General features: G+C 41.4%; 1 protein-coding gene across 4 annotated transcripts in view; it reads left to right on the forward strand.

The window, feature by feature from the left end:
- Positions 1-17,774, forward strand: part of LOC105254833 (serine-rich adhesin for platelets) — a 92,192-nt gene that overhangs the window by 35,735 nt on the left and 38,683 nt on the right. The window contains exons 1-2 of one of the 4 annotated variants that reach the window (XM_011263761.3): positions 5,855-6,350; positions 6,649-6,714. The exons of 1 other annotated variant lie outside the window; for it this stretch is intronic. The gene's annotated coding sequence lies outside the window, so the exon portion shown is untranslated. Of the gene's footprint in view, positions 1-5,854; positions 6,351-6,648; positions 6,715-9,170; positions 11,267-17,268; positions 17,294-17,774 lie in introns of those variants that run through there. 2 more of the 4 variants (XM_011263760.3, XM_025406585.1) reach the window with 2 other exon arrangements.

The raw sequence follows: 17,774 nt of genomic DNA on the forward strand, positions 1-17,774 counted from the left end.
TATAGATATTCGTGAAAAGATTTGAAAGGCTATAGATAGATTATATATATGTAGATGTTAAAGATGTGTAGTGCTATAGACACGATATACGACTTACGTAGTTCAGCAAGACAGAATAATTTTTGCTGACCAGCATTTTCTTCGATATCCCGCGACGAGATCGCTGATCCCACCTTCGATGTAACTTTCAGAATCCTTTATCTGACATCTGTGTCAAGGGGAAATTTTTCTGATCCTCAACAAGAGATACCTACTATTCCCGACTTTCCACCTTTCTGCCTCCTGCTCCTTTAATCTTTTCGTATTGTTTGCGTAAGCATATTTTTCTAGTTTTCGAGAAACACATAGATTCTGAAAATGAAGGGGAATTAAAAAGCAGTCATACTATAAGTCTTTAGATACTCGAGTTGAAAAAATTAATGAAAATATATTTTGGCAAGTTTTAATTAACTTATCCTTTATCTAGCAACCTATGCCTTGTATTATTCAGAGTGATATATATTTATATAATAAAATCTTTTTATTAAATTGTTTTATTAAATTCTTTAAATTTCAAGAATTATAAATAGATATATTTCACACGTCGCAAAAAAGTCTACGTAATAATTAATTAATAAAATATTTGGCAAGTATCGAATTTAAATGTGTCATATATCTTATCAACGAACATCGATCGAGACATATTATTATCGATATTATCGACTAAATCTCTATTAATTTGCTACTTGTTATTATATTCTTTTTGTATAAATCGATGGCAATGTTAAATCGACCGCTTTCAAATACAATGCGCTTGATAATGAGAGCATGCATCCTTTAACACGCGCGGCCACGTGTCTTAATTGAAATTAATCATCCGCTGGTCGCGTAGTCGTAAATCATAACGGGGCCGACGTGCACGCAGTCGTGGCGCCGTGACATTTCAATAAGTCATTCATCGGTATGGACGGTTAATCCCTGCGACCGACCGGTTCTGAACATATTCCGAGGTTGTGGAATCAAGACCCGCGAGAGATCCCACGCGAGCGATCTCTTCGTGGTGTCACGGGCCGACAGTGATTGATCGTTCCGAGAGCAACGTCTCGTCCGAGAAGAGATCCCTCGGACTGGCGTCGTCTCCTGTGTTCGCGGCGAGGAAAACTGGCGAATCACCATCGCGATACGGACGCCGACTGAATGGCAATCATTGATTCAAGAGATTCCGCTTGTACACCTTAATAGATACTTGATTACGCGCGCAGTAGACGAAAGATAATGCGCGATATTAATCAAATTGTCGACTGCCGTCTTTAGACTGCTCGAGATTTCGATGAGAGCACGAAGCTTTCGATAAACTTTCAGTTTGTATTCGATATTGAATTTAATAAGTTTAATTAGATGTTACGCGATTTAATTAGAAATTTTATTAATTTTATATGACGCAAAAAGATATTGAAATTTTTTATTGTCAATATTTAATTTTTTTCCAGATTGTTTCTGAGATAAATTAATACGAGGATCAGTAAATGAAAGAAAAATCTGCGGTTGCATAATTCGAATCAAAGTAGTATTTAATTAATATTTAAAATACAATATTATATTCTTCTATACTTATATTTTTTAAATTGTATTCTAAATTCAAATATGTGTATATTTTGCTCTTTACATTTAATATACAATATATATTTTAAATATTTTATCAATCATTTCATATTGTATATAAAATTCCATCAAGCAAGAGAGAGTCAATTATTTTTTATATTTCTTTCGAAATAATTTTTTGGAGTTGCGAAGAGTATCAGTTGTATACACATAATTAGTTGACTTTTTTGCGAATAATTCAAATGTCACGCACGCATTTCGTTATTCATAATTTAATGATCATTACCAAAAACGCGTATAACCGAGTTTTTGAAGGCGGTAAATAAAAGTAAAGGACATGGAGTGGCGCGTGATGCGCACGGGACGATCCGATTGATCGGTGAAAAGCGGAATGATCAAACGCGCGCATATGTCGAAACCAATCGCATTTGCCGTTCCCAGGAGACCACTGGGTGGCGATGCCGTGCCGCGCCACGCCGAAGGTAAATATTATTCGAATTCGTTGTGCACGGGCGCTATTAGACCGCCGCTCGCCGACGCGTTAATCTCCCAGGGGCTAACGAAACACAGGTCGGCGTTATTAGTGCCGAATTTAGAATTAAGCGCGACCACGCCGCGCCCCAACCTCTGTTTCTCTCGTGCGTCCGTCCTTTTGTTTTCGCAAAAGGGGCGGGAAGCCCCGGGAACTGGAACAATGCCGGTAATTCTTTTGCCGCTCCACCGTTGACTTAGCGGCCGCTACCCTCTACTTTGATCCCGCTTTTTCATCGTGCTTCACACCGGTAACCGTCATTTTGTATAATAATTTGAACCGCTGCGGATGGCTGTGTTTTCGATTTTTATCCTAGTTATCGAATTTTCCCTTCTATCAGATATTACAGACCAATTAAGGAAAAAAAATAGTTATCCCCCGAAGCATCAGCAGTTTATAACACTGAATAATTAAGAATTATTTTGCAACAGATATGTATGTGGATGACAAAAAGCTTTATTCTCTTCATTTTTAGTCGAACTGTACATTTTTATGGACGCGAAATTTCTGACTATAATTTAGATAATTTTGAAAGAAACTATATAAGATTGATATTTCTATTTCTCATTTTCGCAATCTATTATGTCAGAATATTTCTCCGATGGAAATTATGAGAAATCCACCGCGTCATTTCGGAGAGTTGCAGAAGATCGCGTCTCACGAGGGATCGCCGAAATATTCGGCAGATCTCGAGGATAATCCCGGATGTCCTGAAACTTACTTGGCGTTATCCCGGGAATATCGCAGGCCGATATTCGACCAGGGTCTCGCTCGCTCGCTCACTCGCACTTAAGCGTCGCTTAATTCGCGGCTCTAATTGCGAACCTTAAACCCGAGCGTCTCTCTACCGAGTGTGGCTTTCGCGAAAATGCGTCTGATTACGGGATTATCTGAGCGTTAACCCTCAATCCGTAAAATTATGCATGTTTTTCCTCTTTCTTTTTTAAAGAGAACTTAGTAAAATATTAGAATATTTAACTATCAGAATGGTTTTTGATTTTCGATATACTTTTAATTAATTGTCTTGACTTTTATTCTACGTTCGTATTACATAGCCTAATGTTGTCGCAGCTGATTAAATCAGGTGAAACTTTTGAAATAAAGTTTCTCGCTTCTCGGAAGTTCCAGATTAACCATCCATTCTGGAAGAAAAAGTTTAGTAGCGATGATATTCCTATAACGTCATGTACACGAGCGACGTTGCTAGGAGAGAACGGCGAAAAAGGTCGAATCCGAGAGCCCTTTCTCACGCGGCGAGAGCGGAATCATCCCTCGACGGAATAAAATCAAACCAGAATCACGCCGCGCTCACCCTTCCGATCTCGGAAGATTCAACCCCTACACATCTCGAGCCATCGTCCAGCATCGGCTAGCCCCCCGCTCCCCTCCTTATACGTTCTCTCGTTCGCGGGCCGAGGCTTGACCGTTGTCCAGTTCTCAGCATCAGCATCCCTCTCCCGTCCCGTGAGAATGCTCCGGGATCGAGAACTGGTCCAGAGGACGCGAATCAGATTCACAGAATGGAGAGGGGAGAGAAAAAAAAGTATGAATTAGAGTCGCGTACCGGAACGAGCGCGGAAGTTCTTGTCTCACGAATTCAGTCCAAGAATCGCGTTCTAATCGTGCGTAGATTGTTAGCTGGATCCTAGAGTGATCCTAGAGTGATCTAGGACACATTTCCCAGACAATTTCTCGAAATTGTGATGTGTTGCAAACTGATATTTAAGAACATTTCAGTGTTAACTGTCGTGATGTAGACACAGTGCACAGGATCGATACGTACTATGAGTTATGTATTTGCGGGTCTTTTTTGTATTATAAAAAGACAGAATATAACGATCTGCATAGTTCATTTAGTGTTGCTTTATACATGCGAATTTTTTACAAGGCGTCAGCTAGGTCATATCTCTGGAAATACTCAAAGCAATATCGGTTCTATTCCAAAACGATATTTATGTCTACCATTATTATCTGACTTTCTAAATCGGTGTGATCCGATCTTCTTGATATACGATCCATTAATACCGTTGATATTTGTCTATGACAAAATAATCGATATAAATATTCATGAATTGCAGTAATAATAGCGAATAATTTGGAAAAAATTGCACTTTCTAAATATCTTTTGGCAGATTTCTGCGTTTAACAAAATAAAACATAATTTTCCGCAATATTCATATTCTATAAATAAGAATGATATCATTTTTTTCTAATTATTTTATTTTATTCGTTCATTTGTTCTATCGATTTGTCTTTGTCCATTTTCTCGTCCTATATTTTTCCAAATATATTTTAAATGTTTTATACTTAAATAACAAATTAAATGAATAATGTAAAAATTTACGGTAGATTTATTCTCTTCGATGCTACTTAATATAGCAATATATAATCGACATAATTAATTGTAGTATATATTAATATATTATTTAATTAATATATTATTTATATATATTCAATTATTCGATAATATATAGTCTATATATATTCTTCTATATTAATTTATTTTGATTAATCACATTTTTTTAATTTTTTGATTTATTTATCTCTATATTGTATATTTAAAGATTGTATCTAAATTATTTTAATATACGATTGCATTAGAAATAATGTTTTTTTAATAGAATTTCTTTTTAAAGGAACGAATCGCGCTAAAGCTATTCTTCAAGTAATTTATTTTGATCTAATTACACCGTTGAAAACGAAGTAACTATTAAAACTATATCACTGTCGTTCGCGATTTTTCACTTTCCATTCACTTTTAATTGCTTCCCTTCTTTCCAGTCTGTCTTACTTTTCGAAGCGACGCTAGTCATTTGGTGTAAAAAATCCATTATGTTTCTATCTTCCTTGAAAGAAGACAAGGTTTTCGCGTTTATTCTTCCGTCTTTAACAACGCTGCAAATTAACTGGATAGCCAATTGTGATCTTTGATGATCCTTGATAGCTTGATAATGGATCCTTCCAGAGATTCCGTTCTACTTTCAGAGATTTTTTTACAGAATTGCTTTTTTAGCAATCACACCAAACCTCAACGATACAATTTTATCATTTTCAATTTCTAAAAAGTCTCCAAAAGACCGATTACATAGTTTACATGTGCGTAAGAGAAACATTCGATGATATCCAAATTATTGTCATTTTCTAAACGCGACGATCGAAATTTAGAGCTTCCCGTATATATTGGTTTCTTTCATCTGAATGTTAATCGTCGGCAAAATTTATTTTAGTCGAGATGCTCATAAAGGAGTATAGTTGCGCGTTAATCGTGGTGTCCCGACAAAACGAGAATTTTGCCACCCTGTGCAAACTCCATTGGCAGTAGAAAATCGAACCTCTTCTCCGTCTCTTACAAAAACAAGATCTTTTCTGATCTTTTGAGTTTCGAAGCTGAAAAAAATTCGCCTTCCAATTCTATTTTTATCACGTATTACCTGCTTCTTGCCTTGTATAATCAAATAAGGCAAAAATGAATTTTTCGTCGCATTTTAGAAAACTTTCAAAAATTGACAAACATTTTTGAATAAATTTAATTTTGCTAAATTTATTAATTAATTGATACGAGATTCTTTAATAATTAGAATCTTTAAAGAGTTTGAGTTGTAAACATTCAGTTTTTGGTAGCATTTCCGCGTATACGTGTCATTGCATATGTCCACGAATTGAGAGAGGTCTCTCAGCGGTTTTAAATTTTGAGCTTGCATCTCTCTCTCACACGTGAAGGAGGACCCCCGGGGGCGTGGGGTCCCTCACGTGTGCGCTCGATTTCGCGGGGCAGGTCGCCTCGCCTCGAAACGAGGACGGAAGGAGGGGAGGATCGGCGGGCTCCGTCGCCGATCCGCTCCGTAGAGGCTTTTCAGGGAAACGTGGCAGAAACTCCAGCCAAGAGGATCGCCGAGAGAAGCTTTTAATCTGCCGAGAGATTTGGACTTTTGCCAGCGGACGGTACGACTCGTAACGTGTGTAGTGCAGTGTATATGCGCACCTTGTATATATGTGCCAACCGTGATTGCGCGAGGAGAATGTAATTAGTGACGGGACGTTGTGTTGTGTTGATCCTTCGTAGTGGTTGTTGCCCGATACTGACGGTTTTGCTCGTACCCTTCGTCCAGAACGGCATCCCAGACTGTTTCCAAACGCCGTTGACGGACTATGTCTGTGCCGTGGCTGTCCCGCTTAAGGAAAGGGAATCATCTCTGGAACGTTCACGCGTGATTGAGCCGAATGGTTAAGTGGGGAGGTACGAATGCGATCCGATCGAGAGAATGTTACGTTGAGATTGAAGCCAAAGAAACTGAGACATATCAAAGTATTTTTCATGCTTAGATTTTATTACAAATTAGAATTTAATAGAATTTAAAATTAACTTACAATTTCTTTATGCGTTAATTAGCAATGTAAAAAAATTTCAAGATTAATATTATAAAAATTATACACCGCGTCGTTTTCTTACAAATCGTTACATTTTAAATATAAAAACTATATTTTAATAATATAAATATTAAAATATAAAAATTACACTTTTATTTCGAATATAGGAGCAGGAATAGACAAAAAAGCCGAGTAGCCAAAGAATATCAAGAATTCTATAATCAAATTGAGAGGTAAGTAACAATTAAAAAAACTTGTGCGTTCTTTTCTAAACAAGTTTGCGAGATTGATGCTGTTTTTATAAGTCTATCAATTAAGTTTTTAATATTTATATCACAATATTTTAGCACTAGTTTTAAAGCTGACGCTTTTATAATGACTTTTTAATAGTTGATTTCCTTTGTTTGATAAGGGTACGATCCTAAGTAAGGTATTAGGATCTTTAAATGTCACAGGTAACATATTTTTGTCAAGGGATGCCATTGTACTTTTTGACATTGTATTGTGCGTAGAAGGCGCAAGGTCTCGAAGAAATATCGCAAGGTATAGACAATTTTCGTTGTATTATTTGTATCGCTTATGCATTTTTTCTGCGATATTCATCCGGTCATTTCTTTTCTACGACCTGCAATTTCTCGCGGGACATTTACGTTCAAGAAGTGCTTCAACGCTCACTCGAGAATGTTTCGGCTTTCAAACTCGCTGATCAAGATAGATGATCCACTTTCGCGTGCGCGCGATCGACAACGAGCGGCGGCGAGTCGTCGATCGATCGATCGATCGTTATCGATCTGCCGCGCGGCGTCTCTCATTGAATTAATGCCGAATTTTTGGCCGCCGTCATCAAAGCGATCCTGATTGCTGAGCGCGCATAGGTACCACAGTTGATTGGGATCATTGTAGGGGGCATTTTATGCACCGAGAGCATGTACCGCGGCTCCAACTTGAATACTGAATCAGGGAGATTGAAGGAGAGAAAGAGAAAGAGGGAGACAGGCAGAACAAGAGAGCGAGAGACGCGGGGTGGTGGGGGTTACCGGTTCCAGAGGCTGTGCACTGTAACAGTAGAAGGCTATGCTCTCCCCTTCTTCTGCTTTTCTTCCCTGTCCTTCGTCCGCGTTTTAATAATCCTCGACCCCCTTAGAGCAATCCGAACAAGGATGGAACACAGTTGGTCCCTCTATTTGCCTCGTGCCCGGTGTTAAGGGGGGTACCGCCCCCTACTGTGTATATTAGTCTCGCTCGCTCCCGCTTACCATGCCGATCTCTCGCTCTTTTATGTCGACTTCTGCTTTCTCTGAATAGTCGGAATTCTCTAAAGGAGCATTTCGTGAACGTCGTTTTTCGCTTCGGCACGACGATCTCTCTCTCCTCTAAGCGATACTTAAAAGGAAATCCGTGATTTTCACGCACGCGCATTTCTTCGAATTTTAGCGGCTTTCATTGACTGGCAAAACACTTTCCTTCCCTCTATGCTAGATTCCTATCATTTTTCCCATTTCTTTGTGTGCTTGCGTTTTATGGATCTCTCACCCTTGCCTTACCTTTTCTTGTTCTTTGTTTTTTCTTTTCTACTGGACTTATCTCTTCAAGCATATAGATACTTTCGAAGTCGGCTGTTTTTGGTGAAACAGAAAAAAAATAGAAATTAAAGAAATACTATTTTGCATATGTATGCTTTATTGGAATTTTTACATCTTTTGTAATGAATTCTTAAGAATGAAGAATTTATCTACTTTTCGAATTTTCGAACAAAAGACAAATTAGTTACAACGATGTGACAAACGTTCTTTATAATTTCAATGTACGCATTAATGTCATAGTCATTAATAATGCCTGATAATAATAAATTTTACTACATAGACAAATAATTTATTTTATAACATAATTTGACGACCACATGACGATGATGTAAAAATTTGCTAATGAAGATATGTAAAAATCTAACATAGAGTAGCAGGATCGTAAAATTGTAGTAAAATATCAATTCTAGGTTAAATTTTTTTCAGTTTCTTTTTTTATATTCAAAGCACATTAAAAAAATAATTCCACGAGATGAAGAGATCTTTGAATTCTCAGTTTCAACGTTATCGCGATGATTTTCCAAATTCTTTCAAAGATTCTGTACAGCTTTACACGATGCGCGTCAAAAAAATTCAACATTTATAAAATTAAAGAAAACATAAGCGACGACTGCATCGAAACGATTTGTGAATTTGGGAATCGAGACATTTCGATCCGAGGTTCACGAAATAGTTTATGGAATGTTGCCAGATGAATTTTCGACGTTTCGAAAAATTCAAAGGGCAATAAAGCAATCGAATGTCACGCAATAGCAGACGTTACAGCAGGTCTGACTCTCTTTATTTTGCTGCTAAAGTATCTTTCGGTTCCTCGCGTTCGATTTCCGAAAAGTTCCGGTAAGCAGACAGATAGTCCAACGAGATACGCTACCGTTGCAGACGCGCGCATACACGTCGAAGACAAATTTTCGTCGAATCGGCAGAGAGATGTGCAAAATGACGAAGGCTCGACAACGATGAAGGAGGATTCCGACGGAAAAGGACGGACGTCCCGCAGAGAGGACCAAAAGGACGGTAGCGAGCTGCGACGGGGGTGAGAAAAAGTAACAGGAGGGTGAGAAAGGGAGGGGGGATATATTGCGACGGGGCTCAAAGTGGAAGAAAGGCCGGCGGATACAGCGTGGAAAAAGAGAGACGACCGCGTTGGGCGCGCGCGCGCGCGCACTTGCGGAAGAGAGCATCGGCGCGGCGTGAGTGGCGGCGTGGCGCGATACGGCTTGGCTCGTCTCGGCTCAGCTTGGCACGGCGTGGCGGAGCCAGACCGAGCGAACGGAGCGAGAAGCGTGCTCGCGCCGAGAGACGAGTCACGCTAGAGCGACGAGGACGAGATAGAGAGACGGCGGGGTAGAGTCGGGCTAGTACGGGAGCCCGAGCGAGACCGAGTCGAGCCGAGGGCACAGAGAGCCGTTGGCGTAGTAACGCGTGAGGCTCGTATAGCGTCGAGCCTGCTTGCTGCTTGCCTGCCTGCCTGCCTGCCTGCCAGCCAGCCAGCCAGCCTGCCTGCCTGCCTGCCTGCCTGCCTGCCTGCCTTGCTAGTTGCCCTTCCTCCCTCGACATCCCGCATCCGACCGTCCGTCCGACAGCCCGACTCCAACTCTATCCGTGTGAACCGCGCGTCTGTGTCTCTCCGCGTGGTGCCTCTGTCGGTGGCAACTACACGCGAGCGCTTCGGCCTTGCACTTGTGTGCGCGCACGTCCGTGCGCGCGTGTGTTGGTTGGGGGTCCCGGCCCGACTCGGCGCTCTCGGCCCGTCCCGTCCCGTTCCGTAGAGTATCGCACCGCGCCGCTCGCCACCCGCTATCCACAGCAGTTTCAGCCAGCCCGCCCGCCTGACTGCTTGCCAGTGTCCCACCGCACGCCGAACCGTTTGCACTCAGAAGCGATCAGGGAGCCCTTCTCTGCCTCCCTGCCGGCCACCCTGCTCGTACGCTCTCTCGTCGGCACCCCACTTCGGCCTCGTCACCCACGGCCGTATCGTCCCTCGTCTCCCTCACCATCGTTCCATCACCCCGTCCTTTTTTCTCTCGCTTTACACACACATACGTACACACGTGTCCCTCTCTTTCCCTCTTGAAATTTTCTCCCTCTTCGTCCCTGGCGCGCGGCGTTTCTTCGCGTCCCACTCTGTCCCGTCGAGACCTCTCCTCGCCCTCCTCCGGTAGTCGAGTTACACTCGGCGAACGCACGAGCACCGGCTATCGCTCTCTCTGTCGGCTGGTTTTCCATTCCGTTCACCCTCTCGTATCTCCCTCGTTCGCGCTCCGTCTCTTTCCTTCCGCGTCCGTCTGTCCTCTTCCCCCTCACGCGCTTAGCCTAGCCCTCCTCCGCGCCGTTCTACGATCCCCCCTACGTTCCGCTCGCGACACGGCTGTCCTCGTCTCGTCGCGCCAACCGTCCTCCTTCTCCGTCTTCGATTCCTCTCTCTCTCTCGCACGGGAGTAACGCCGGTGTGTACTCCCGCTGTCACCTGATCGCGGGACGCTTTTCGCGGGTGAGATACCGCTCGGCCACCGAGTCAACCCAGTCTGCCGGCGTTCTTGCTCCGATTCTTCCTTCTCGCTCTCCTCTCTCTCTTTCTCTCGCGCGCGCTTCGTTCGTCTTCGTCCTTGTTCCGTTTCTCTCGCTTACTCCGCTTTCCACTTCTCTTCCCTCCCCACCCCCGCGCCACCTTCCACTCTTTACTCTTCTACCGCCGTTCTTCCTCCTGCTGGTCGTCGTAGTGGTCTTTCTATACTCGCCTCGTTGCCGCGCGACGTCAACATCATCGGGCTGGTGGTTACCCGGAGGAAGAAGAGAGGCGAGAAAAAAGGAAAGCGAGCACAGAAGCGGCCGCCACCGTCCGACGGCGCTCGTCCGCGGACGATCTCTCGCCTCTTCCTCCTTTCACGGATCTTCGCCGGCACGTCGCTTCGGAGTCGCCCGGAGAGAGAGGGAGGTGACACTTTCGGGCAGACACGCGGCACGGATCTCGCGCATTCGGTGGACGCACGCGAGGACACGGAAGAGCCGCGCTCCGTTGCAGATTGGTCACGGTGCCAAGATTTCGTCTTTTTTCTCCCGTCCTTTTTTTTCAATCTCCACTCGGATCCTTTGTTCCGAAAGCGTCTCGTGAGTTGAGTGAGCTCGAGCCGGTCTTGCCAGTGCTTAAAACGGGCAATTCCTATTATTCCAGTGTGACAGTGCCGAGGACGACGATTTTCAAGTGAGTTCCAATCATAACTTGTAATTTTCACGCTGTTTCTACGATTCCGCTTCTGAAAATTGCTCTCTCCCTCTGATTCATTTGGAAATTTATCTCGAGAATTTTTTTACATACGACCCGAATAAAAAAATCATTGTGAAATTGGTGCGACGCGTTCAAACGTGAAAGATTCGCTTGAAAAAGTTACGACATTTTTAACGGTTTTTCTCGATTATCCGTCGGGTCGTCGCGACTATCGGTTTAATCCTCTTTTTACGTCATTCCATATCGAATAGTATACGATTTTTAGTTTATATTAATTGATATTTCCATTTATACCATTCATCGCATTGATACATTTTTCAGCGATAAAAACTGTTCACGAAATTTCCAAAGTCACAGTGATATACCTGTGTAAATAAGTGCTATAAATTATTAATCGATCTCACGCTTTAAAATATATTAATGCTAGAATCACACGTGCAAGTGGGAAAATTTGGCGCAGCTAAAAAAGGAAAACGTTAACAATATGAAACGTTTAATCGTACGTTCGTTTTCTAATCTCTGCATTTCGATTATATTGCGGCTGGTGCGTCTAGGTGTGTCAAAAGATCCCTCTCGTGACGCGAAAGGGCGCGAAAGGGTGACATTTCTCGGTAACAATCGATCGACGCACGCGAACAGCGCGGATCGAGGACGTAAAATCCGAATTATTTCCGAATGGCGTGTGTCTAGAGATTTCGTTTTGTTCTCTTTGTCTCTCGAAGAGGCGTGAGTTCTCTCTCTTTCTCTCCCTCCCTCTCTCTCTCTCTCTCTCTCTCTCTCTCTCTCTCTCTCTCGCTCTCTCTCTCTCGTCGGCAAGGGAACAGAGAGATAGCGGCATCCGTCCGTTCCGGTGCCCGTTGCGGGCCGGTCGCCACACCCGCCCGTTTGGGAATTCAACTTACTGCCACTCGAGACTCGCGCGAGAAGAGCGTTCGACGGTTTCTCCGACGGGATCTAACGGGTCGTCGTTTGCGAAAGGCGCCGATTCGCGGTGGATTCGATCGATCGATCCTTTTGTAAAGGACTCATCGCCGTCGAGTATAATTTTTCTTATCAATAGGCGCTTAATTCGATGGAGGATATCTCGGAGGATGTGTGCGTTTGCTCAAGTTCTGTTATCACATTCAAGATTGCCTCGTCGGTGGAATGTCTAAGAAAAGTTTCGTTATCGGCTTTCGAAGTGTAAAGACATTGCCGCCATTTCCATCACACACGATCGCTGCGTTTAATTTGTCTCACTAGCCACTTAATTCGACGTAGACGAACAGTGGAAAATTCGTATAAAGGTTGGATTGGGAATCTAAAGCACTTTCGCGATGTTCTTATAAAGTATCATTATCAGGGATAGCTCATTCCGACTCTATTTGTAACTTTTTTAAAGAATTTGTTATTAATGCGTATCATTTCGCAGCATTAAGTGACGATTAAATTAAACGTCTTTTTTTAGGGGAAAAGAAGGGCTGCGTTAAAAATTCTTTGTTTAAATTCGACTTAAATTTATTTAATGTGCTAATGATATGACTGATTTTAAATATATATCATATTCAATCATTTCGAAATTTTTAATATTTGTTGCAATTCCATTTTTCTATCGGATTATTTATCTCACAAGTAATATCTCTCTACCGAAAAAAATAATTAGACTCAAAATATCACACCATTAAAAAAGTTAATCGTTAAAAAAATGTATGTTAACCATCGCGAGATTTACTATCCCATCTATGATTCTTTCTAAGCAGTGACTTTGACCAGACGTAAGGCAACTAGTGAAACTATCTTACGTTAATCTGATGGATGATCGATAAAAGTAGTTAAGGTTGGATATAGCTTCCCCCGCACAACTCTAGCGCTTGAACAAGACCGGAATACGCTTATGCGCTTGCATCTCGCAATCTCGTTACGCTGATCCTTCGACGCTTGAAAATAAAACGGCGTCGCGTTTCTGAAGAGGTTTTCGTGAGTATCGCGTGGCTACATCTACAGATGATATTTAGTCTACTTGATATTCTTGGCGGAATTTTGACTCTTCCGTGCTAATCATATACGTCTGTTGTAAACCTGTCGCGAACGTTCGAAATTTTACGCAAACTGGTCGCGCGTCAAAACATGTGTCTATATTGATCGTAAATTGCCTCGGTTTATGGACTCTTTGAGTTTCGTCCGTCGACTTGTGAAGTCGTCGGAATTCGACGTGCGATCTTTCAACCGCGATTGCGAAAATGTTCGCGGCTAGATTTTAGTTGGAAAATGGAAGCTATTTCGCGAATTCAGTTGCGTCGACGAATATTTTTATTTAGAAATCTTAATTTAACAAAATAAAAATACGATAATTACTAGAAAGCATTAAATAGTAAAAATTGATAAAATAATTGAGTTTTTGCAAATGGCAAAGATCTGTATTCTAATTTCATCATTTAATAAGTAGAAATTTTCTCTCAATAAACAATTGCATTAACTTTCAATTTTGAGTTTTATTTTTAACGAAAGACGAGAAGAATGGCTTACTAATTATTAATATCTACTTTAAATAAATAAAAAGGATGAATAAACTTTCAAAAACAACGATCTACAAATCGTTAAATTGTGAGAGATATTAATTACATTGTAAATTCTTCAAAAGAGAAAAAATCTATGTAATTCGTTGCAAAAAAGGAATAAAATTCTTTTTTTATCAGTTATAAATTTTTTAATGACTATAACAGACTTTCGCAAAAATATTTTACAAAATTAGGAATGCTAAAAGATAATTATTTTTCTTTAGGATAAAAAAACAACATACTTTTTGCGATTCAATAAGTTAACTTCATATGTTAATATATAGTAATTAATTTATATATCAAATTAAATTAAAATGTATGCATAAATAACTCTGTCTGTATTTGAGTCATGAAACGATACAAAATAATTGTGAAATAAAACTCTTAACGTTTTCTTAAAGACAAAAATCAAATGTCTTCAAAAATCAAACGTCAAAATTTCTAATTATAAAATCTTGCCGAAGACAAGAAATACGTTACAAACTTATATGTAATAAAATCTTTTCTCATTCAAAATCTGCCAATTTATTTCAAAAATATCTTGTATATATCTCGTATATATTACTTTTATTCGCAATAATAAAAAAAAACGTAAATTAACGTTTCTCCAGATGATGAAATAGCGATCGCGAATTTGTCGATCGGTGGCCGCGAGACGCCGTCGTTACGAAACTGATCAACGGGTAGACAAAGAGGGGACGTACGGGGGACCGAGGGGCAGGAGGGTGAACGGGAGGACCCGGTGGCGTCCTGCGCGGGAAACGGATAACCGAAACTGCCGCGTATGCACGCGTACAACGTGGGCGTACGTGGTAATACAGTGGCCATGCGAGCTTGATTACACATTGCGATCACGAGTGTCCCACGAGCGGGCGGACATAAGGCCTTTTGTCGCACTATGGCCTGCGGGCAGGAAGCACGTAGCGTGACACCCGGCCGCTCGGTGTGCGAGCGGCACCCATATTATACGCTGAGTAATATGTACATGAAGGGAGAGAGATAGAGAAAAGAGATAGAGCGCGAGAGGGAGAATGACGTGCCGCCGAACGAGGAAGAGAGACGGAGCGATGTGGTAAAGGGGGCAGGAGGTGAAACGAGAGAGGGGAGAGGGGAAAAGATGGTGTCCGCGGGGACGACGGGGGACGCGCTATAATACTCGGTGGTGGTCCCATGCCACTACGTGACTTGTGTGCGGCTCTAAGCCGAGACACATATCACCGTCCCGGGGCCCCGTTTCTGCCACCTAAAGGAGCGCGCGGATATATCGCGCGCCGGGGCCATTATAGCGGCTACCGTGCCGGACGGACGGTGTTCGATCGGCCTTATTGAATTTGCCCTCCCCCCTGCCCCCCTCCGCTCTTCCCCGCAATCGTTCCGCCGCACGGGTTTGTTTTCCGATTGTTCGTCGCGAGTTATCTAAGCGCAGTTTGCGGCTCACCTAATCGGGTCACCTATTCGCGAACGCGAGGCTCTCGAGTTTTTTTCACCTAGTCAGATTTCTGTCCGCAGCGAACGTTTGCGTACTGTACACGTTCGGTGAAATCAGAACGCGGCGAGGTAACTTAATTTGGGATTTCCCTCCTCTCTTTCATGTACCACGTACATGCGAACACTAATAAGTTTTCTTTGAGCCGTTCCGAAAGATTGCTTAATATTTTAAAGCCATGAAATAGTTGAGTTTAAATTTTATTTCTCTTAAATATTTCGCGCAGCTTGATTAGAGTAATTACTATAAATGAAAACTTCTTGACAATATAATTTGCCGATTTTAAATTTTGAATTGTACGACTTCTCGAATAGAGTAATTGATATTTATCGATCGCATTTAAGGTTATTTCCCGGCGATATACACTAAATATTACACGCCACTTGAGAAGTTGATTTTCATATTTTCCTCATCTTGCTTTTATTCTCATACTTTCTTTCGTAATCAAAAAGCATCATCGAATATTCCGTTTGATATTATCAGTCGACTTTATCCACTTTGATCTCTTTCCATTGATTTGTCTGCGAGTCTGCTTCGATGGTGACGGCGATTAAATGCGAGACTGTAGTAGTAATAAATACTTAATTGGACCGTTAATTAAAGAATCGCGGCTCTCTTAAAATAAACCTATTGGCACTTTCGCACGTTTTTCGATTGTATCTTCGCGTATAATAATATCGATTATCTGGTAAGAATCATCCTGACTTTTTGATATTTGTCTTCGTGATCTTTTTCTCTCTCTCTCTCTCTCTCTTTCCGTCTTTCTCGCTAGTTAGTTGTAGACGGTGTACTTCGCGATTCGGCCATTATGCCAACCACTATGCTAGACGCTTCGATCGACCTTATTGAATTAGTTTCCGCTCGCGGGCTTGTTTCTCGATTGTCCAGCGTAAACCGCAGAGATATACCATTTTACACGGAAACCTGTTCGTGGGTTAGCTTGTTGATTGATTGACAGTCTCAAGAGCGGTAATCGCGAAAATAAGAAAATCTATTCCAGTCTTTCGCGTGATTTCTTTCGTCAAGACATATCGAGCGATCCAGGCTAAGATATTTAGGGATATATATATATCTTGATCTATTACAGATAATAGAACTCACTATCCCGTCCATAACTAATATCTTACGGATATAAAAGCGTTCAACAGGCCTAGGCCGATTTTTAATGATTTTAAATACTGAAGACTCTTTTTAATTAAGACAATATTGATAATATTTGAGATATAAAATTCGCATTTTTTAGAATAATTAGTTTACATAGAATAATATATAAATGAGGTCTTTAAGTTTCATTTGTGTGCTTTCAAATTATAATTTGCGAAATTTATTTGATTAATATCAATACAAACAACATTTAATTATTTCATTTAATATACATTTCATTTAATATGATTCTTCATATTTTGTTTTCTCTGCTATCTCGAAAAAGTCTGTCGAAATAGTTACATTCTCATTTATTCCTGCGACTCGCGCTCATTGAACGTGTCCTGCAATTGTCTACAATTTGCCCGTTAACGCAGCCCAAGGCCGCCGATGGAATTGACTGTTTCCGCAACTCTGCGAGATTTCATTTTGATATCCGCCGCGGTGCGACCTACCGGTATTCCGAGGATTATCCAGTTCCCGCCATCTAAGGATGCTTTAAGCATCGCTCTCGGGCTGTTAGAGCGGACTGTGAGGTCGACGGACGTTTCGATCGACCTTATCGAATTAATTCCCGCTCCTAGGTTCGCACCACGATTGCGGATTATACTCTATTCGATCACGTTTATTCGCAGTACGTGACTCGCGAGATCTTCGACACATTTACAGTGATTTTGAACACTTTGCTTTGCTATTATAAATTTATATTCATCATGTGTATACATGTGTGTTCAATATGCGTGCGTATGAATTTTAACGAATCGCCTATAATATTGTAGCGAGATCTTCTAGATGAACCTGCGATAGAACGTTTCATGGAAGGGCGTGATATCGAGGGTGAGAACCGAGGGGTGGCTTCATTTTTAGATCGTTATATCTCATTATTTTTCGGCTTTACACGCCACAGGAGGTTGATAACAATAAACTGCGCGATCCTATATCGGGATGTTTTTTTCAAACGACATGTGGCACGCTATATTTCAGTTTGATATCGGGTATTCGAATATACACACGAAACGCAAAAGCGCCCCACGCGCGAAAGGGAAGGTCGTTGCGACTAACCGGTTCTCTGTTTAATACGTCGTGTAAGCTGCTAATTGTGTCAGCGTCTATCCTAATGCTGTTCTTGCGAAAAGTTCTTATTTCTTCATACGCGGTTAGAGTTGAAACGTGAAGAAGCGCGAGGTTTCTATTTCAAGTATGAATAATGTCTAAAAAAGTGATGTTTTGTATTATTTACGATGACAGTAACGTGATTGTATTTTCAAAAATGAAAAAAAAAAACAAGTTTAGATTCTAGATGAGTCGTTTATTTGAA

The sequence above is a fragment of the Camponotus floridanus genome, unplaced genomic scaffold (assembly GCF_003227725.1).
Source record: "Camponotus floridanus strain SB8 unplaced genomic scaffold, Cflo_v7.5 scaffold15, whole genome shotgun sequence".
NCBI lineage: Eukaryota > Metazoa > Arthropoda > Insecta > Hymenoptera > Formicidae > Camponotus > Camponotus floridanus.